General features: G+C 44.2%; 1 protein-coding gene and 1 long non-coding RNA gene across 3 annotated transcripts in view; both read right to left on the bottom strand.

Annotated features, from left to right (window-relative positions):
• The window catches only part of Galntl5 (UDP-N-acetyl-alpha-D-galactosamine:polypeptide N-acetylgalactosaminyltransferase-like 5), a 38858-nt gene extending 35444 nt beyond the window's left edge, over positions 1 to 3414 (bottom strand). The window contains exon 1 of one of the 2 annotated variants that reach the window (XR_389751.1): positions 3210 to 3414. The gene's annotated coding sequence lies outside the window, so the exon portion shown is untranslated. The remainder of the gene's footprint in view (positions 1 to 3209) is intronic. The other variant, NM_026449.3, reaches the window with a different exon arrangement.
• Positions 3415 to 9440: 6026 nt separating this feature from the next.
• On the bottom strand, positions 9441 to 17018 carry Gm33836. The gene is made up of 7 exons (XR_389786.3): positions 16575 to 17018; positions 15716 to 15850; positions 14832 to 14889; positions 13808 to 14007; positions 10635 to 10704; positions 9772 to 9898; positions 9441 to 9682 (listed from the first exon to the last, which is right to left on the bottom strand). It is a non-coding gene; the product is annotated as a predicted gene, 33836 (long non-coding RNA).
• Positions 17019 to 21263: the final 4245 nt, after the last annotated feature.

The following is a 21263-nucleotide window of genomic DNA, read 5'->3' as shown; positions in this document are numbered from 1 at the left end:
AGGAACGAGGCTTTAAGTGGAACACCTTGACCTTGTCCTGTAGCTGTGAGGAAATACATTCCTATTGTTAGCCAGACACTCTGTAATGCTTTGTTCCACTTGGCCACATATACTAATATAGCTGCCAAGGATTGACCAGGACATTTGAGGAAAACTTCCAGAAAGGGGAAAAAAATGTGTGGAGAGCCACAAAAGAGGAACAACTCATCACTTGCAAAATACTGAAGCTGAAAATCAGGGTTACCACAGTCAGAGAACCAAAGAAAGGAGATCAAAGAACAAAAAGGGACCATTGAAATGTAAACTATGCCCGCCACAGTAAAATCAGTAGAAGACTGGAAAATAGAAGGGAATTTTCTGGAAAGCACAGGAAAATGACAGAGTGAGGGATGATCTTAGAGAAAGTGAAGCATTCTTCCAGGGGCGTCCGACTAGCTGTGAATTCCAGAAAGCTGTGTGTGTGTGTGTGGGGGGGGGGGATGGAGGAGAGAGGACCACACAATCAGGAACCAGAGTGTCAAAGCAGCAAAGGGGACTTCCCAGGAGAACTGACACTCACACAGGAGGACACTAAACGCCTCAGGGGCAACACCGGATTCAGAAAGATTACAGAGAGATGGCTACCAATTCAAAAATAAGATGATCTCAAATCTAGTTCTCTACAGCTTGTCAGCATCTAAGAAAACTTCAGAGCAGAATAAACATGTGTCCAGATACCACCTCAGAAAGGCGTGTCCTCCTCTTCCTGCATTGAGGATGCGTGTGAATTATAGATGCCAACAAGGCAGACAGCAAAAGGAGGGCACAAATGTATACGCGCGTGCACACACACACATACACATGCAAATGAGCACACGCACACATGAATAGATAAATCCTGCAAGTCTAAATTTGTAGCCATTAAGTTTGCTAAAATATGTGAGACTTGGGCTAGGAAGATAGGCCAGTGGGCAGAGCACTTGCTGTTCAAGTACGAGTTTAAATCCTCAGAACCCATATAAAGTTGGGCACTGTGCTACATACACGCAATCCCAGTGCCCCTGTGAAGAGATGACAGACAGCAACAGGAGGGCCTGAGAACGCTCAGCTATGCCAACAGACACAGTGGTGAACAACAGAAAGACTGTATCAAATCAGGCTGAAGGCAAGGACCAACACCTCACATAGCCCTCTGACCTTCACAAATCTGCCACAGCGTGTGTTCCTACATTCATAAACACACATACACACTCTTTCTCTCTGTCTCATACTTTAGAGATATTGGGTAAGTGTTTGCTTTGCAAGCTTGAGGCCTCGAGCTTCATCCCTAGCACCCACATAAAAGCCAAGTGCAAAAATAAAACAGAAAAAAAAAAAAAAAAGCAAAAGCCAGGTACATTAGGGCTGGAGAGTAGCTGGCTCAGCCATTAGGAGCACTTGCTCTGGACCTGGATTTGGTCTCAGCACCCACACTGCAGCTCACAGTCATCTGTAGTCCAACCCCTTCCTCTGGCCTCTTAGAGTACTAGGCATAATTAATGTACATATATGCAGGCAAAACACACACATAAAATGGATCTTAAAAAAGACAAACAAGGGCTGGAGAGTTAAGAGCACTGACTGCTCTTCCAGAGGTCCTTAGTTCAATTCCCAGCAACCGCATGGTGGCTCACAACCATCTGTAAAGAGATCTGATGCCCTCTTCTGGTGTGTCTGAAGACAGCTACAGTGTACTCATATACATAAACTAAATGAATCTTTAAAAAATAGACAAAGAAAAGAAAGATGGGAGGAAGGAAGGAAGAGGGGGGGTGCATACACTTGTAATACTATAGTCCTGGAGAGTTGAAGACAGAAGGATCTCTGGAGCTTGTCAGCTAGTCTACCCAGCCAGTGAGCTGCAGGCTCAGTGAGCCTTGTCTCAAGAAACAAAGGTGGCTCCCACTCTAGCGCACTCAAGCAGCTGTAGTTGAATTCAGTGGGTGACACACAGAGAATAGATTTGCGAGGAGGACAGGGACTTTTACAAAGAATAAGGGTTTCCGGCAGGAGGGGCGGATGAGAGCGGGTGATGGGAGTGAGAATAACTAAAATTCAGTGTAATACACGAAACTGTCAAAGGTGTGCATGTGTGTGTGTGCACACACACATGTGTGTGCCTGTATGTGTGCATATGTGCAAGTATGTTGGGCGTGGGTGTGGGTGAGTGTAGTGAAACTTTCCCTAACCTATGAGTATAAAATGCCTTGTTAGCATACTTTATGGATTTTTTTTTATTAATTGATTTTTGTGTGTGTGTAGCCCTGGCTGTCCTGAAACTCATTTTTGTAGACCAGGCTGGCCTAGAACTCAAGAGATCTGCCTGCCTCTGTCTCCTTGGTGCTGGAATTAGCTGCCTGACTATCAGTATATCTTATTAAAGGGGCCTTGTCAGAGTCCCCGTTCCTGTAATGGTTAATGTTGTCAACTCTACAGGATCTAGGATCACTGGAGAGAGAGAGACTCTCAGTAAATCTACATAATTCAAATTAGGTTAATTGAGGTGGAAACATCCGCATTAAATATGGGTGATGCATTCCGTGGCCTGGGGTCCCAGGTGAATGGAGAGGAGAAAGCCCTGAGCACCAGAATTCACTACTTCCTGGCTGTGAACACCATGTGATCAGCCACCTCCCTCTCCTGCCACAGTGCTTCTGTGCTTTCCCCATCACTATGAAATCTATCCCCTCAAGTTGTAAGCTAAAATAAACTCTCACTCCTTTAAAAATAAATTTTAAAAAATGTAAAAGTATGATGTGATTAAGTCATCGGTGTGAAGATCTGTGCGGGCACACATCCTCCCCACATTAGCGTCAGGAGAGCATGACCTTGCTTCTGATCCATGCCACCACTGATTTTTCTGAAAACAACATTTTGCAATGCTTTATCTTCCCAACACTGCTCTTCAGATGGGACCTGTAACCTCACTCTTCAAAGGCCTTCCCTCCATTGAGTTTTAAGTAACTATAAAGAGCTCACACAAGTATGTCACAGAGTCCCCTTTCAGGAACTGGAGCCTACACAGTATCTTATGTCTTCCAGAAGTGAGGCATAGCCAGCCTTTTCTTGTGGTAAATCAGTCTCCGTGCTGCTCGGCAGAGTCCACATCAGCCAATGTCCAGCAGACCACTGCTTGCACTGGTCTAGATGCCTGGACTTCCTGAGTCTCTAACTCTGGCCTAGCTCCTTACCTGTCAATGAGGCTGCCTTTCTGGCAGCTTTTAAAGTTATTTGACAACCAGAGTCATAAGTGGAATCAGGTCTGTGAGTGATGAAAAGATGTAATTTTCTAGGTGGTACTAGATCATGCTGGGTTGCCTTACAGCAACAGAGTGTTCAGCAGGCCACCACAGGCTGGCTCTCAGAGCCCAGTGACATCACACAAGGCACTGTTGGCCCACAGAGGCCTCTGTCTGGAAGTCTAGCAAGCAGTTAGAATCCAGGAAGCTAGAACCCAAAGGGGCCTATCATAACTACTGTCTGAATGTCATTCCTCCTCAGCTAAGGAAACAGAAAGTCTCATGAGAGTCAAGGTCAAAACCCAGGGTATGCAGGCTTGGCCTAATGTTTAGCTCTTGTGAAATGAGATTACAAAACAGCTGTCAGAATACCTCAAGAAACTGAAATATGAGACCAAAGGCTGCCTGAATGCAGCCTTTAACTTTTCCTTTCTGATCCATTGCTCAGCATTTAGATGGCAGTACACAAGATCAGCCAAGACTTGAGAGAGCCCTTCTGTGAGAGTAAGAGGAGGTTGGACCCCTCCCCCCAGAGGCTTGGAACCACCACACCCCTGTATCAGCTCAATAGAGGCAGTGGTGCGCTGGGGCTCTTCTAGACCCTTCTCTAGAGCATGAAGGTCTGGACAACTCCTAGCATAAATTTGGATGCTCATCTGCACAAGCTAGATAGGAAGCACTTCTATTTCATTTATCAATGGTATTAATGCAGACTATGTTTGAATGGGCGGGGGAGATGGCTTATTTGGGAAACTCCTTGCCACACAGCATAAAGGTCTGAGTTTGGAACCCTAGCATCACATAAAAGCCATTCATGGCAATGCACACCTGAGACCCTAGCCTGGGGAAGGCAGAGACAGGAGAAGCCCTGGAACTTGCTAGCAGGTTCAGTGAGAGGCCTTGCCTCAAAAACAAAACAAAAAAAAGACCAGTAAGGGAGGACGCCACACACCAATCTTCATATATACATACATGTACATGTGTAGCTATCTCTGCCTACACACACACACACACACACACACACACACACACACACACTCACATAAATTTTCCTAGCACATAAGACTCTGAGTTTGATCCCTGGCAATGAAAACAAACACAAAACAAACTAACAAACCAACCATTTTCTCAATATCTATGCAAATATATATATATATATATATATATATATAATGCAAAAGCCCATGCAGAGTGGAATGGACAGGGCTGTGGGTGTGGTACAGCTGGTATAGTGCCTGTCTAACAAGCATGGAGCCCTGTGCTCCATCCCAGCACCACAGTGGGAATGGATGGGGCTGTGGGCATGCATGTGATAGCAGGACACCTCAGACACAGAAGCAAGATGCAGGGTGCATGATGCTATTGCTATGACACTGAAGAAGGTGCCAAACTGATCTACACTGAGAACAGCCAGAGGGTGAGACAGGCACTAGGTACTGTGTGGGGCCAGGGCATCTGGATACTCATGGGCTGCTCTCTAAAGGGTTTCACACTTCAAAGATTCTCAGAGTTAAGTCCTAGGTTACGGTTTGGTTTAATAAGTAAAGTCTTTCCGAGAAAGGGCAAGGCTCTTAACTAGGTCAAGGGTAATAGATGGGATTTTATGTTGAGAAAAACTCATGTGCCATTAAACTCACCCTCAGAAGCAGAGACGTAGGTATATTCACAAAAGTCACAAAAATGTGGCTCATTTTATCAGCCCAGAAAGAACCTCCATAAGAAATAGCAGTCTTGCTGGGCAGTGGTGGCGCACGCCTTTAATACCAGCACTTGGGAGGCAGAGGCAGGTGGATTTCTGAGTTCGAGGCCAGCCTGGTCTACAAAGTGAGTGCCAGGACAGCCAGGGCTACACAGAGAAACCCTGTCTCGAAAAACCAAAAAAAAAAAAAAAAAAAAAGAAAGAAAGAAGGAAAGAAAGAAAGAAAGAAAAGAAAGAAAAGAAAGAAAAGAAAGAAAGAAATATCAGTCTTGGGCCAAAGACATGGCTCAGTTAGTAAAGTACCTGCCCTGCATGCATGAAGAGCTGTGTTCAGAGCCCACAAGCCCACATACAAAGCTGAGATGGTGGCATGGCCCTGTGACTCCACAGTAGGGCCAGCAGAGGGGGCAGGGAGTAGAGGCAGCAGACACTTGAAGTTCACTGGCCAGCCAGCCTATCCAAGTTGGTGAGCTGCTGGTTCAGGGAGAGACCTTGTCTCAAAGACAAGCGGTGGGGAGCAGTTAAGGAATGAAAACCAGCGGCACCTCTAGCTTTCCTATGCATGCGTGTGTACTCACACCGACAAGTCCACACAATGACACTAAGAAGTTTATAAACCATACATGCCACACCTCCTCCAGTAGGATCTTGTGTCAAGTTCCACAGACTGAGGCGATTGACCTCAAAAGGGGGAGGCCTCGAACTGGTTGTGGAACTCGTCACCGGAAAAAAAATTTGAGCCATAGTTCTCATGGCAATCTATCTGTTGTTTTCTCATTTCTTTTCTTATTTACTTGTTCCTGGTAGCCTAGGCCAAGATCTTACGTGAGAATAATGGGTAAGAAACCATCCTTAGACATGGGGCCACTAACATGACCTTACCCCAGGGAAACCAACCCTTTACTTTCTAAATCATTTGCAAAACTAATGATAAAAACTTTCCCAACAATAAAATTTCATGACTACATGTGTGTCATCAGAGGTGGATTTTGGTATATGGTAAAGAAAGCCTTAATTAGAAAGAATTAGAATAGTTTAAATTTATACATTGAAGATTTATAAAAAATCAGGCACTAGATGTTAAATAATAATTGACCATGGGGCTGGAAAGTTGGTTCAGCGGTTAAGAGCACTGACCGTTAAAGATTTATTAACCTGCTCCTGGAAATACGCCACTAGCCTTGGACGACAGCCCCCACTGAATACATCCTTTTAGAATTATTCTATTTTGATGATTTATAATGATGTTAACTATTCTGTTTGTGATTCACTGAATATATAGTTTCAGAGTTGTAATGCTTGGATGATTTTTGTGCTTTACTGTGACAAATGATTTTTGTTGGTATTTGTGATTGTTTCACTGGATACAGTTTCTGTCGTCCCCCCCTCCCCCCAGACAGGGTTTCTCTGTATAGCCCTGGCTGTCCTGGAACTCACTTTGTAGACCTGGCTGGCCTCGAACTCAGAAATCTGCCTGCCTCTGCCTCCTGAGTGCTGGGATTAAAGGCGTGTGCCACCACACCCGGCGTGGATACAGTTTTTAAGAGTTGTAATGTTTGTTTTTTTAATGTATTAAATCCCCTGCTTGAGAGCTGCAAAATACACTCAGATTCAAACTGCCTCTGTGTTTGTTTCTGTTTGTCACCGCTGAATCCTTACCCACCTAGCTTCGAGGACCCTCATCCCAGGGACCCCCATACCCGACTGGGGTGGTCCATTGGATGCACACACAACACAACAGCTGCATGTACCAGAGACTCCTCTAGCAGCTGCTGCCTGCCAGCTGCTGACCCACCTTCTGGCTCTGTGGATTTGCTTTCTCCATAATGAATCATACAATATATGGCATATTGTGTCTACCGGCTTTCACCCACATGATGCCTTTTTAGAAATGTTTGCTTGTTGGCGTGTGCCACAATGTTCTTGTGGAGACAAAGGACAACTTTCAGGAGTCTGTTCTCTTCTTCTACCATGTGGGTCTCAGGGATTGAAGTCAGGCTTGGTGTCTACTACAATTTTGCTTACCTCCTGAGCCATCTCACTGGCCCAGTGTAATGTTTTCAAAGTTAACCCACATTGTACCATAAGTCAGCACCTCACCTCGTCCCTTCTCTTCGTGACTGAATAAATGACATAAAACACTACAATGTAGTCATCAATTGTTCCCTTGGTAAGCATTTAGGTCACTTGGGTTTGGGCCTTAAAAAATAATGCTATGATAATTCATGCATTTATTTTTTTTGGTGGATATATGTTTTCAGTTCTTTGAGTATATACAATGAGTAAAATTGCATGTAGTATGCTGGCTAATTTTCCTCCATCCTTCCTCCTTCCCTCTTGTCCTCCCTTCTTCTTCCTCCTCCTCCTCCTCTCTTTCTTCTTTCTCTCCTCTTTCTTTGTCTCTATCTCTATCTCTGTCTCTCTGTCTCTGCCTCTCTGTCTCTCTGTCTCTCTCTCTGTCTCTGTCTCTGTCTCTGTCTCTCTCTCTCTCTCTCTCTGTTTTTTGAGACAGAGTTTCTCTGTGTGGCCCTAGCAACACAGATCCACCTGTCTCTACCTCCCGTGTGCTGGGATTAGAGGCATGTGCTACCTGCCTGGTGTTGTTTAATTTCTTAAGAGGGAACTAATTTATTAACAGTCCTTCCCTAAGCTTGCCTATATATTTCAGACTTAACTTGCTAGTCCCTACAACTGCATGCAGGACTGATTCCTGGTAGTTTATTTCTTATATAGTGTTTGGACTCATAATTCTCAGAACCACAAATGCATATATCTGCACAACCTTACTTTTAAAAATATAGAACCCCGAAAGTTCCCCACATACCTTTTTCCCCCCAATCATCTTTAAAGATTTTCTCCATGAATGTTTTGTCTGTTGTGGCATATATGAATAGAGGCATGAAACACGCAGCATTTTGTGGGAACTTTCTTCCCTTTCAGCATTCTTCTGAGAATACTCTTGTTTTATATATCAGCCAGCTGTTTTGTTGGTGGGCACCACACTAAGGCTGCCACAGTGAGACACCAAACTCAGTGATCAAACCACATGAACTAATTGTTCTGTTATTTCCAGCAGCCAGAAATCCAGGATCAAGCTGCTGCCAGATTTGGTTCATCTGAGATCTATCTCCATTCTTAACTTTAAAAAATAACCACTTATCAGTGAGTGCATATCATGTGAGTTCCTTTCTGATTGGGTTACCTCACTCCGGATGATGCCCTCCAGGTCCATCCATTTGCCTAGGAATTTCGTAAATTCATTCTTTCTAATAGCTGAGTAGTACTCCATTGTGTAAATGTACCACATTTTCTGTATCCATTCCTCTGTTGAGGGACATCTGGGTTCTTTCCAGCTCCTTGCTATTATATTCCTTATTATAAATAAGGCTGCTATGAACATAGTGGAGCACGTGTCCTTCTTACCAGTTGGAACATCTTCTGGATATATGCCCAGGAGAGGTATTGCGGGATCCTCCAGTAGTACTATGTCCAATTTTCTGAGGAACCGCCAGACTGATTTCCAGAGTGGTTGGAGGAGCTAGAGAAAGTACCCAAGGAGCTAAAGGGGTCTGCAACACTATAGGTGGAACAACAATATGAACTTAACCAGTACCCCCAGGGCTTGTGTCTCTAGCTGCATATGTAGCAGTGGAAAGAGAGGCCCACTGGTCTTGCAAACTTTATATGCTTCAGTACAGGGGAACGCCAGGGCCAAGAAGTGGGAGTGGGTGGGTAGGGGAGGGGGGAGGGGAGGGGGGACTTTTGGGATAGCGTTGGAAATGTAAATGAAGAAAATACCTAATTAAAAGAAATAACCTGTCTTTAACCCGTTATTTTCTTGTTATTCTTTCTCCCTGCCCCATCTTATGAAGAGAGTGCTTTTGAAATAATGAGCTTGCTTTGTTTTTCTTTGATGCTGCTTTCCCCCAGTCCTTTCCTGTCTATAAAACCAACCTCCTCTGCTCAGCCCATGGGAACACATATTTTGTGTTTATGGGATCAAGCGTTGGCCAATTCTAAAATACAAAACAATCCCAAGCATGCAATCAGCCTTTCTCAGAGAGACACGGCTGTTATCTCGGGAGTGGGTGTGGTGCAAGCCTGGTATCCCAGCATGCCCGAAGTAGAGGCATGAGAATCAGAAATTCAGTGTTATCCTTCACTAAGGACAGAGTGTGTTTGAGGCCAGCCTTAGCTACGTAAGACCCTGTTCCAACAGTGGGGGAGGGCATCGTCCAGGAGTGGCAGTGCACACCTTTAATCTCAGCTCTCAGGAAACAGAGACATGTGGTCTGTGAGTTTGAAGCCAGACTGGGTACATAGTGAGACCCTGTCACAGCAACTACAGGAGTTGTGGAGAGTGGAAGGGGGTCCTGGAGAGATGGCTCGTCAGACTTTGCTTGCTGCTCTTCTAGAGGACCCCAGTGAAGTTCTCAGCACTTATGTGTAGTCTTAGAGTTTTCAAAACCTTTTTTAATAAGAGTTCTTACATGCTTCACCTCCCTTATAGCCCACCAGTCAAAGATAGGGAGCTAATAGAACAAGGGGATCATGGGCCTGTTTAGAAGTAGATCTTTGAAGCAATTCTGATCTTCATTGTCCAGTTCACTTGATTCAGCAGCAGCGGCTTGATCCAGAAGAATCCTTGAGGCTCCACCAATCAGCATACGTCCGCCAAAGCAGCAAGAAGCAGAACACATCCAGAAGTTATTTCGTGTGTTTCTCTCTACAAAGTCACAATAAGCCAAAATCAGCACAGAAAGCAAGGTGAACCCATGCCAGAGCATTGTCCACTGTCTGTTGGGTCATACTTACACTCTTTCCAAACATCACGGGTCCTCTCAAGCGTCCACTCCAGCAAAACATCACATGCCCTTTTACCAGGCTGCTTTCAGAAAAATACACGTCTCTGGTCTCAGTAAAGCATTCTCTCCTAAGACAGCTTCCAGAAAAACATCACATGACACAACTGAGTCTCCAACAAAACCAGAAAATCCCACTTCCCCGACGTCAAACAGTTTACAGATCCAACCCAGTGGATCTGATACCCTCTTCTGGCCTCCAAATACACCTGCAAAGCATGGTATGCATGCACATAAATAAAAATAAATCTTTGGAAAAAAATGTTAGAAGTCAAGCAAATGACTTTATTTTAGTTCTGTTTCAGTCCAAGCCCCTTCTAGTTAGCTCACTGGGGCTCCCCCTGACTTCTATCAGGCATACTGTTCCAAAGACAAAGGCTTGCAGATCTCCTGTGTTCCCAGTTTTCCTTCTCACCCCCAAGGCCCCCCAAATGATCATGGTCAGCTTTACAAACCTGTGCTCTTTGTTGCTGTAAAAACCCCATGATGGAGCTGAAGAAATGGTTTAGCTCAGTGGTTAAGGGCACTAGTTGCTCTTCTAGAGGACCTGGGTTTGAATCTCAGCACACATATGAGGGCATCCAATGCCCTCTTTTTGGCCTCTACAGGAAGTAGGCACATGTGTGGTACACATACACACATGCATCACAACACCCCCACACATAAAATAGTAAACTATTTGGGGAAATCTCTATGGAGAATCTCTATTGCCACCCATCATTTAGGAGCTGATCATCTGGAATACAAGTGCTCTTTCCCCTTTAACCATGGAGTGAACCTTTCCCACAGAATCGGCTGCTATTTCAGGAAACTCACATTCACATATTTAACATAAAAGGCACTTCCTGGCATTGATGGCTTCCTGTCTTCAAGAGTGGGCCCATGCCTTGGAGAAAGAGAATATAGTGATAAATCTCAGACAGGAGCCAAAACAAAGCTATTACTGATAAAATTTGCACAGTGGACTCGGAATATCAGAAAAGGGCAATACTGGTGCAGGGTGAACTTGGCTCACTTCCACACTGACTGAAGGCATCTGGAGTGACCAGAACTGACCAAGATGCACATCCGGAGGTTGTTGGACTTCTGCTGTCTGGAATCTCTGTTCTACTTATACTTCCAAATGCTGCTGTTTCTCAACATTTGGAAGTCTACATCAGCTCCCACTCTCCTGCCTTCCTGAGATCATCAGTTCAGAACCATGGACTCTCTCCAAACTTCAGCTCCTAAGACCTCCTAAGTCTTAAGACTTACTTTGGTAGCTCCTGAGTTGGGATAGATCAACAATATTTGTTATAGTTTAGAGGTCACATCCCCTCTAAGGTTGTGAAACCTTTGGGAAGTTTAGCCACTGTTAGAGCAAGTGGTTCTGTGGTGAAGAGACACCATGACCAAAGCAACTCTTACAATGGACAACATTTAACTGGGGCTGCCTTACAGGTTCTGAAGTTCAGTCCATTATTATCACAGCAGGAAGGATGGCAGCGTCCAGGCACACATAGCACTGGAGGAGCTGAGAGGTCTACATCTTGTTGCAAAAGCAGACAGGAGAAAAATGGCTTCCAGGCAGCTAGAAGAAGGGTCTCTCAAAGTATCAAACGTCCTCCAAACAGTGCAAATTCAAACCAGTACAGTGCACGGGTAAGCCTGTTTATACGTAAGCCTGGCCTGGCTTCCTGTCCTGTCTCTGTCTCTGCTTCCTGGTCTGCAGAGATCTGAACAAGCAGCTTGTCACTACCATTGCCACAGCCTTCCTGCCATACTGCCTTCCCTACCATGAGAGATGACACCTTCAAACCAGGATCCCTATCACCCCTCCCTTACATGGCTTATCAGGTATTTGGTCAGTACAATGAGAAAGTCACTATTGCAACACCCAAGAAGGATGACTTTGAGAAACCATGTAGTAATGGCTTCTATCTGAAATCAGACTTTTTTTAATCTGACACAGATTGTAACCCTTGGGGCAAGCAAGATATGGACATTTGGAAGGAGGATGTTTTTAATCCTTGAGTACCTTCTCAGTGCTATCTGGTTGAATTAACTAATGCCACTTGGTACCAAGTGGTGAGATAGGCTCTTCCATAGATACAGAAAAAAAATTGTTGCAGGATATTTTATCATGTTGCATGTGAATCCTGAAATTGTGTTATTTGCTGAAAAAAATAATCTGTTTCTAGTTGTGGTGTGGCTCAGCCCTTAGCACACTTTTAAATCCCTCTGGCTGTAATACAGACATGCCTTTAGTACATACCATTAATCCCAAAACAATGAAGGTAAAGTTGGTGTGTAAAAGGAAGTACCCATGTTTGAAAGGGATGTCTAATTGAGTGGCAGACAAAGCGATGAGTCAGAGAAAGAATTGACAGACTAGAATATGTCCAACTCTTATGAGAAGAGAGAGGACAAAGAAGCTACTTAAGAAAGCAGTGAAGAGGAGAGATGGTCAGCAGTTAAGAGCACTGACTGTTCTTCCAGAGGTCCTGAGTTCAATTCCCAGCAACCACATGGTGGATCACAACCATCTATAATGGGATCTGGTGCCCTCTTCTTAGTGTGTCTGAAGACAGTGAAAGTGTACTCACATACATAAAATAAATAAATCAATCTTAAAAAACAAAGCAGTGAAGAGAGAAGGGAGGCAGTTTTATAGAGACAAGAGCAAAGTAGACACAGGTAAAGACAGAGCAAGCCAGAGAGAGAATGAGGAGCTGGAAGGTTAGAACATACTGCCAAAGTTAGTATGAAGCCTAGCAGAACAAGCAGGAGAAGCTGAAAGAAGCCAGACTGAATCAGTCAGCTGGGAGAAGAGTTTGAACCAGAACAGCTGAGTTGAACCAGTCAGCCAGAGATCAGAAAGAACTAGAAAGAGGGAGCTTATTCAGCAGTAAGACTCACAGGCTGAAAACATTCTAGAGCTCAGATTGTATGGAGGCTAGAAGTTTCTAGGACCTGGCCTAGGTTAGCAGGCAGAGGCAGTGAGCCTCTGAGATGACTATTCAGGCAAATAAAAGCCACTGTTACAGAAGTTCACGCCACTAAAAGAGGAAAGGTTTTTTTTTTTTAATACATTCTTCTTTCTTTTCTTTTTCCTTTCTTTCTTTCTTTTTTCTTTTTTCTTTTTTTCTTTTTTTTTTTTTTTGTTTCAGAGAGAAGTTTATTATAAATTCTTAGGAAACAGAAAGAGAGCCAGGCCATTTGCATTAAGAATGGAGGTCAGCCACATAACAGACAAAAAGCACTGCTTGCAAAAGGAGCTTTGGAAGAAGAGTAGAAAATCCCAAATTACTATGGCAGTGGTCCTCGGCCCGTGGACCGCCACAGGCTGAGAACCCTGTCATAGGGTCATAGATACCTTGCATATCAGGCATTTATAGTATGATTCATAACTAGCAACATTATACTTATGAAGTAGCAATGAAAATAATTTTGTGGTTGGGTCAGCACAACATGAGGAATTGTATTAAAGGGTTGCAGCATCAGGAAGGTTGAGAACAACTGTCCTATGAAAAGCAAACTTAAGTTCCAGCAGACATCTGAAAGAAGACTGAAGAAAAACGAAAAGTTACACCTTTCAACCTCATGGAGGCTCAGAGACTGCCAAGATGTTGGGCCCCTGTGAGACTTATATTCCAGAATCCTGAGGAGGGGCAACAAAATGAAGAAATCTCTCTCTCTCTCTCTCTCTCTCTCTCTCCCTCTCTCTCTCCTCCCTCCTTCCCTTTCTCCCTCCCTCCCTCCCTCCTCTCATTTGCACACACGCACACCATCATAATTAACAACAATAACAAAAACTGGAACTAGGTGTCCTGGACTGTCACAAATCGGGATTGAGGACAGAGGCGAGAAGGGAGCCTCGGAATCAGAGGTCAAGTTATAACAACTTATTTATTCACAAATAGCAACAAATAGCGAGATGGGATAGCATTCATTCACACACACACACACACACACACACACACACACACACACACACACACACCACTAACCTCCGGTCTGGCCTGATGCCATAGCCTGGGTCGATGGTGGCACGGGTAAGGTTCTTCAAGTGTCCTTCTGCTTTGGGTTCAGCTGGAGCTCAGTGGGTGGTGCAGGTGTCCGAGTTGGTGGACTCGGTCTCTCGGCACGAGACAGGATCTCCGTGGGACTCCAGGAGTGAGTGAGTTGCGGTGACCAGACCGTATTAAAGCTACACTTAGCCAATCATAATTACACCTTACTTCATCGGGCATTGACCTTACTTCAACTTTATTGTACTCATGCACGCACTCTAGGCTTGGTTTCCATGGTTACATTCATCCAAGGTATCCTTTTCTAATGTTGTTTAATCTTGTTCCTTACATGGGCTCTCCAATGGAGAATTCAAGGCATACACGCTCAGCATGTTCATTACATATAGTTGAAGAGGCTCTTTGAGATTCCTTAGGGTCCCCTTCATAACTGTACCACGATAAGACAGGAAGCTGGAGTACCCTTTTAGCCACCCTGCCCCTCTCTCAAGAAGTGTATTAGCCCCAGGGTTGTACTGTACCCAAAAGATTCTGTGCATCAGAACATACACAGCTACCACAAACGTCCTGCCCAGGGTCCACCCTGCCCCAGAGCTGACTCAGACCAGAAAGTGGGTGCCTTTTATTAAAATGATGTTGAGTCAGGCCATCCTCTGCTACACACTTGGCTGGAGCCATGAGGCACTGGACACATCCATGGCAAACAGTAAACATCAACTCAGGATTCACCCAGCGCCTGTCCTACAAGGTAATTTTTTTATTCAATTCCCATGAATAGATTTGGACAAATGAAACTAGTTCTCCCAGATAATTAATAACCAAAATTACAGTGGGTAGACGTTAATCAGAGGGCTTTTGAGTGAACAGGCAGTTTTGTCGGGAGTTAATGACAACCCAGAAAAGTTTGGTTTTGTCATGAGATGCTCTAGAGATGAAAATCATGTAGACCATAGGGATCAGTTATTCGCTCAGAATATCAGTGACTTAATGAGGAACAATCTACCTGAAGACTTTTGATGTCGGTAGCTTAGCTCCAAAGAGTCATCTTTTCAAGCAGCACTCTGAGAAACAGATGAATGGAGGGGAGTGGGTGGAGGCAATCAGTTCTTGGGATAGTCCCTGACGACATGTGTGAGAACAGACAGGCTCTCAGCACATGTGTGGTGCTCTGCTGGGTGGGAGAGGACCAAAGACAGCTTAGACGAACCCCAGAGGTCTGGACTCAGATCATTGGAGGAAATCATAAGGGGAGCCAAAATGAACTGCCACCCTCTGCTGACATGTTTCTAAAGTAGCTGCATTTTCATTTCTCTGAAATTTCAGCTTTCACTTAAAATAATACAATATCTATCTAAGCTGGAGGAGACCCTGGGGAATCGTCTTGACAGGAGGAAGCTGGGGGCAGATGAAGTAAGAGGCTTTCTAAGAGTATTGTCCACACTGTTCTGAGATTGGGGCTCACCTTGAATTTACTATGTATCTAAGGATGACTCTGGATTCCTGATTCAACCCTCTCTGCTTTCCAAGGGCTGGGATTACAAGAGTGTGCACCATACTTATCTTCTCCATATTTTGAATTTTGTAATCATTTAAGTTTAATGATTAAATGCCCAATGAGGGCACTAACACAAAACATGGCTGTCTGCCTTCCTAGGCCCAGCCAACCCCTTGACAGGCTGTCTACCTCTGGGGAGGTCAGGCCTTGGGTTAAATAAGGAGCGTCAAGGATACAAGAAGCCTATGGGAGCGTGGAGAGCAAGGAGAGCTGCCCTCCATCCCCCCTTCCTCCTCCCTATCCCTCTTCTCATCCTCTCAATCTTTCTTTGATCTTTACAGAAGCTACAGCTTGGTCCTAGGCTGCCTACAGGGCCTCCTAGATCCTCTCACCTCCTTCATCTTTCCCTGGGACTTCCTGCCCAGCTTGTCTTCTGCCTTTTCAGTTTAGTCCTTGTGGTGTAACACGTACTCAGAGTCATTCTGAGAAGGAGGGGCAGGAGGTAAATCATCTTCAATGCTGCAAGTCTGAAGGTGATGTAAGGGTTTGGATCATTTTGTTGTTGATGTTGTTGTGTCTGAGACAGGGCATATATTTAAAGTCTAGACTGGTCTTGAATCCATGGGCCTCCTGTCTTAGTGAATGCTACTAGGACTGCTTCCAGGACTGCTGCCATCTACTTTAAGGTAACATCCTCCCCCACTCCAGCCCTTGTTCATATTTGGGACGCTTTGGCTTTTGATGATTGTCCATCAGGGAGGACAAGAGCCTCTAAGCTGATAGACCCGGGGGCTGGACTGGGGAATCTGGATAGAGGTAGTAGGCAGCAGGGCTCTTTGAAGAAAATCCTGCAAATTTACAGAAAAACCAGAGTACAACAGAAAAGACCTCAACCGGTTCAGAGCTAGGAAGTGGTGATGTTCTACTCCCTATCTTTATTTTTTCTGTAAAGTCATTGATTTGATCTTCCAGTTGTCAAATCCAAATATGGAAGAAGGAAGTTGTGAACAAACTTCCCCATAAATGTGTGTGTGTATGTATGAGTATGCATGTGTGTGTATGTGTGTGTGTGTGTATGTGAGTATGCATGTGGGTGTATGTATGTGGGTGTATGTGTACACACACACACACACACACACACACACACACACACACACACACACACATTTATGGGGAGCTCAGTGGCAGCCCGTCACATGGACTCATTCTCTCCCCTCTGCTCAGGTGGTCACCCACATCTCTGAGACTTACGATGTCTGGGCTTCTCTTGCTGTCATTCCCACATTCTTCCCTCTTTCTGTAGATATGGGCTTGGCACTTATAGAAACATTGAGTCGTCGTTAGGTGCTGGTATCAGGCTTGTTACAGAGGCATCTGGGCTAACTGAGATTTGACTCAGAACAAGCAAACCAGCACAGTATGTGTGTGCTGCTAATGTGACATACATGCTGGTGCTTTGCCATAGAGCACAGGAGTGTCCTTCCAATATAGATTCTGAAAGTGGCACATCCATCCCTCCTGTCCCCATCACATCAACTAGCTGCTGTCAGTCTTACTCATGGTGTGTGTGTGTGTGTGTGTGTGTGTGTGTGTGAGAGAGAGAGAGTTACTGGGATTGAGCCCAGGCCCATACACATTACATTAAGGACCCATGGTCCACACCTAGCCTGTGTTGTCTTTTTCATTTTTACTCCATCCCCCCCCCCCCATTTTCCCTTTTCAGCCTTGAACATTCCAAATTCTGTCCTTCTGTCCTCTCCCTGGCAACTTTGTCAATGGCTCTTTGGTCAACTCAACATCTTTAATTTTGGCACAATAAAATTGTTGGTGAATTTGTTTCCTTGTCTTATAGTTTGTGCCTTTGAAATTTTATATAAGAATTTTTTTCCTAACCTTGAATCATGAAGGAATTAGCCAACACTTAATTTTATTAACTTGTCGTCTTGCCTTTATCGGTCCATCGTCTGGTTAGAAGAGCCCTTTGGTACTGAGGGCTTTGTCTTTCCATAGAAGCATCCTCTCAAATCCTACAGATTGCTCATCGATTCCCCACTGATATCTGGGCTGCCAGTACTCCATGTGTAGCTATGGATCTCTCCCTATCTTGTTCCTCTGGACCATTCATCTGTCTTGTGTTTTATATTGTATCTTTATCACAGATGGACACATTTGACTTAAGGAGTTGTGGATCTCTCTTCTATAATATTTTTTTTAAATTGAAGTCCTGCAGAGAATGGTTAGAATTCTGACAGGAAGAGTAGGTAGCAGGGGTGACCTAAGCAGGGCAATGTCAGGGACAAAGACTGCAACTAAGAAGAGAGAGGCAAAGTTGGACATGACCCTCCTTAGTGATAGCAAGGTAACAGGATACCATGATGTCAACATTCCTTTTCCCTTTTCAGCTTACTGTAGTTAAGATGGAAATGTCAATTATGTTTATTGTACCTGCATGTAACTTTTGTAGTTACGTAGTAAGAGAATTGTTACTCTCAAGTAACTACACTTTCATTGCATAAAACTACACAATCTTATCCTTTGGTTCATATGGGACGCTTCCTTCTTCACTGACAGCTCTTAGATGAGTTTCAAAATAGCTGTTTCACTCCTACATCTACCTAAGCTTGGCTTCCTATGGACTTCCTGTGACACGGGTCAACTTCCACTTTTGATTTGTTCTGACCGCTCTGTTTTGGAAGTCATTTCCTTTTCAAGAAAAGTAAACATGAGCAAGTGTAGTCCACAGCCTGTGAATGCATCTACATCTCTGCTGCAGGGAAAGGGGAAACACCCATAACCTTCTTCTTTAATTCAAGTAGACTTTGAGGCTCAAATGATGTATCAGCTCTGTTGATTTTCACCATTGCCTAGCTCTTTCTCCTCTTTCTCTTAAAAATTAAAAGAGTCAGAAGTCTTGTTAAGAGATGCACAGAACACATGCCTTGGAGGGAAAGCAATAAAATAGACAGAGAGATAAACTTCACAAGTGTAATTTGAAGGAAAAATGGGGATTACAAAATAATGTATAGTGTTAAAATTTTTGGGAAGATTGAAAGCCTGTAAGGTAATAGCTTGTATTATATTGACACATGTATATAGATGTATAAGAATAAGTATGTGAACAATTAATACAAATTCAGAATAAAGTTCAAGTTGTGGAAGTTGTTATGATAATAGACCTATAATAAATATGGGGCCAGCAAAATAGCTCCATAGGTAAGGACACTTGCAGTCAAATCTGATGACCTGAGTTCAGTCCCCAGGACTTGCACAACAGGAAAGAATCAAATCCCACAAGCCGTCCTCTAACCTCAACATAGGTAGTATACACAAGTGCATACACAAATTAATTGATTAAAATAATAAATATAGGATAAATGTTAAGCTTTGATAAAAATGACTTGTGGACTCAATTTTTATATTACATGCTATGCACTGTCAGGCTGTGTACCAGAGGCTATCCACAGAGACCTCTGGCTTAGCCTGATGGGAGGGTTCAAGTGAAGGGGAAAGGGTACAAGCAGGCAGGGCAAAATGCCTCTGCCACCTCCGCTCCACTGCTCTGGCAGCCGCTGTTGCTCTAAGACTCTGCACTGGCTGCACTGAGCTGAGCCGAGCCAAGCTGGCTGGGGGTGGCTAGTGAGCAGAGTGCAGTAGAGCTTCTGGTGACAAAGGCAGTGTTATAGCTCTTGTGACAGATGCTCTCAGACAACAGAGTAATTCTCACACCCCTTTATTCCTTCTGGATAGGATCTTATATACAGTTTCGGGGTGGGGTGGGTCTGATAGCAGGTGCTTCATATTGACTTGACCTTAGATACATCATCTACACGAGAAGGGGCTTGGGGGCACTGCCTCAATGTGATTGATGGCCACAGTTCTCTATATAGGGGCTTGTGGCTACATGCCAGGGGCCTGGTGCTGGGAACAGGTGAAGCTCCTATGGTCCCTTCAGGATCCCTAGGGCTTCAAACCTTAGCTCCACCTTAGCACCTCTCACAGTTCACTGCCTCGCAATGCACATTTTAGTAATATTTTATAATGAAAACCTTTAAGGGTCTTGATCGGTTTACAGAATTCACAGCAATTGATTCACAACCTATACTATTCATTATCACATTTATTAAAAGTAACTGATGTGTTTTATTTCACTGATGGCCCACAAGAGGGAGATCTAGAATAACTCAGTAGTCAAGTACCCAACAAGTACAGCACCCTGTGATGCTGTAGGAGGTCTGAATGTCAGAACCACCAACCACAGCCCTCTGGTGTGAAAGCCTCTTCTCTTACTACAAATTCCAGAACTGATCACAGAGCCTGTGACAAACTGAAAGAATTTTAGTCCAGTTTAGGACTAAAGATGAATCTTGTTTGGTGGAGTGCTTGTCTAACATGCACAAAGCTTTGAGTTCAATCCCCAGCACTGGATGAAGAGGACACATAGGGCATAGCTGTGACCCCACCTCTAAAAGACAGAAATAGGATCATCAGAGTTCAAGGCCATTCTTAGCTACATAGCCAGCCAGGGATACATCAGATTCTATTTCAGGAGGAGGAGAAAGAGGAGAAAAAGGAGGAAGAGGAAGAGGGAAGAGAAAGAGGAAGAAGAAGAGAGAAGAAGAAGAAGAAGAAGAAGAAGAAGAAGAAGAAGAAGAAGAAGAAGAAGAAGAAAAGAAGAAGGAGAAGGAGAAGGAGAAGGAGAAAGAGAGAGAGAGAGAGAATATTAAAAGCAAACAATAAGAAACAGTTTAGCCAAATCTTGGCAACTAGGAAATTGAGGCAGAGAAATCATGAAATTAGGGCCATCTTGGTCTTTATAAGGAATTGAAGGCCAGCCTGTGCTCTCTGAGACACTGATTCAGAAAACAAAACAACAAAACTGTTAACTGTTTGTAGAGGTCATAATAAATATCAGCCAGAGGACAGGGGCCAGCTGGCACCTGTGCTGGCATAGGAGCCATTGCCTCTGAGTATGAGCAGAGTACTAGCATCTCTGCCCTTGTCCTCCCAGACTCAGGGATGCTCCTACAGCTATGCCTGCTGCTGGAACCAGAAACAATGGGGCTAGAGACAGGCAGAGTTCTCAGATTTCCTCCCCACCTCCTAGAAGATTCATGCCATGCATGGTAGTTTTCAAGCTTTTCCGTGACTAGTCCCACAATTTATTGATTCATTTCTATACAGATGTTATGATTTTTTTAATGGTGTGGGTATGTGAGTTGAGAGCAGTCTATGCACTAATGATTTCTTCAAACAAGAAAGATCAACTCTTTTGGCATGATTACTCAATGCTGTTTTACCTCTGAAGTCCAGGCTCTACTTTGTCCGCAGCAATCATGTGGCTAGCGCCAAATGCTGTGCATGCCTCATCATTGGCACAAAGAATGTTTGTTAAAATAATGACCAGAGTCCACTGGACATTACTGGGTAAGCAAACTATGGTGTATCCACACAGTTGCAATAGAGGAGATTCTGACCCATGCTACAGCCAGGGTGAGTCCTAAGGACATAATGTTTGGTGAAATGTGCCAGTCCCAAAAGGACAAATCCTGTGTTTAACTTCCACCACCACCATCACCGCTACCTCCTCCTCCTCCCCCTCTTCCTCCTCCTCCTCTTCTGTTGCTGCTTCTCTTAACCTTTTATCAGCTCTTTGTGAATTTCACATCATGAACCCCAATCCCACTCATCTCTCCCTTCCCTCAGACCCACCCTCCACCTTTACAACCTTTCCCCCAGTAAAGAAAAAGATCTTTTTGTGGAAGCTGCAGTGTGTCCCAGTGTGTCTCACAGTGCACCCTTTTGTCCATACTTCTTTGCATGCAAATGTTCATTGGTCTGGTTCGAGGCCTCTGCTTCTTCTACACTATTGATGCTGGATCCTCACTGGGACTCCTCTTGATATCTTGTTGTTGCCCTGCGTCATGGAAATCCAGTAGTTTT

Source organism: Mus musculus, chromosome 5, assembly GCF_000001635.26.
Source record: "Mus musculus strain C57BL/6J chromosome 5, GRCm38.p6 C57BL/6J".
Classification (NCBI taxonomy): Eukaryota; Metazoa; Chordata; class Mammalia; order Rodentia; family Muridae; genus Mus; species Mus musculus.
The sequence above is the reverse complement of the archived record's forward strand: the minus strand, read 5'-3'. Positions and strand labels throughout refer to the sequence as shown.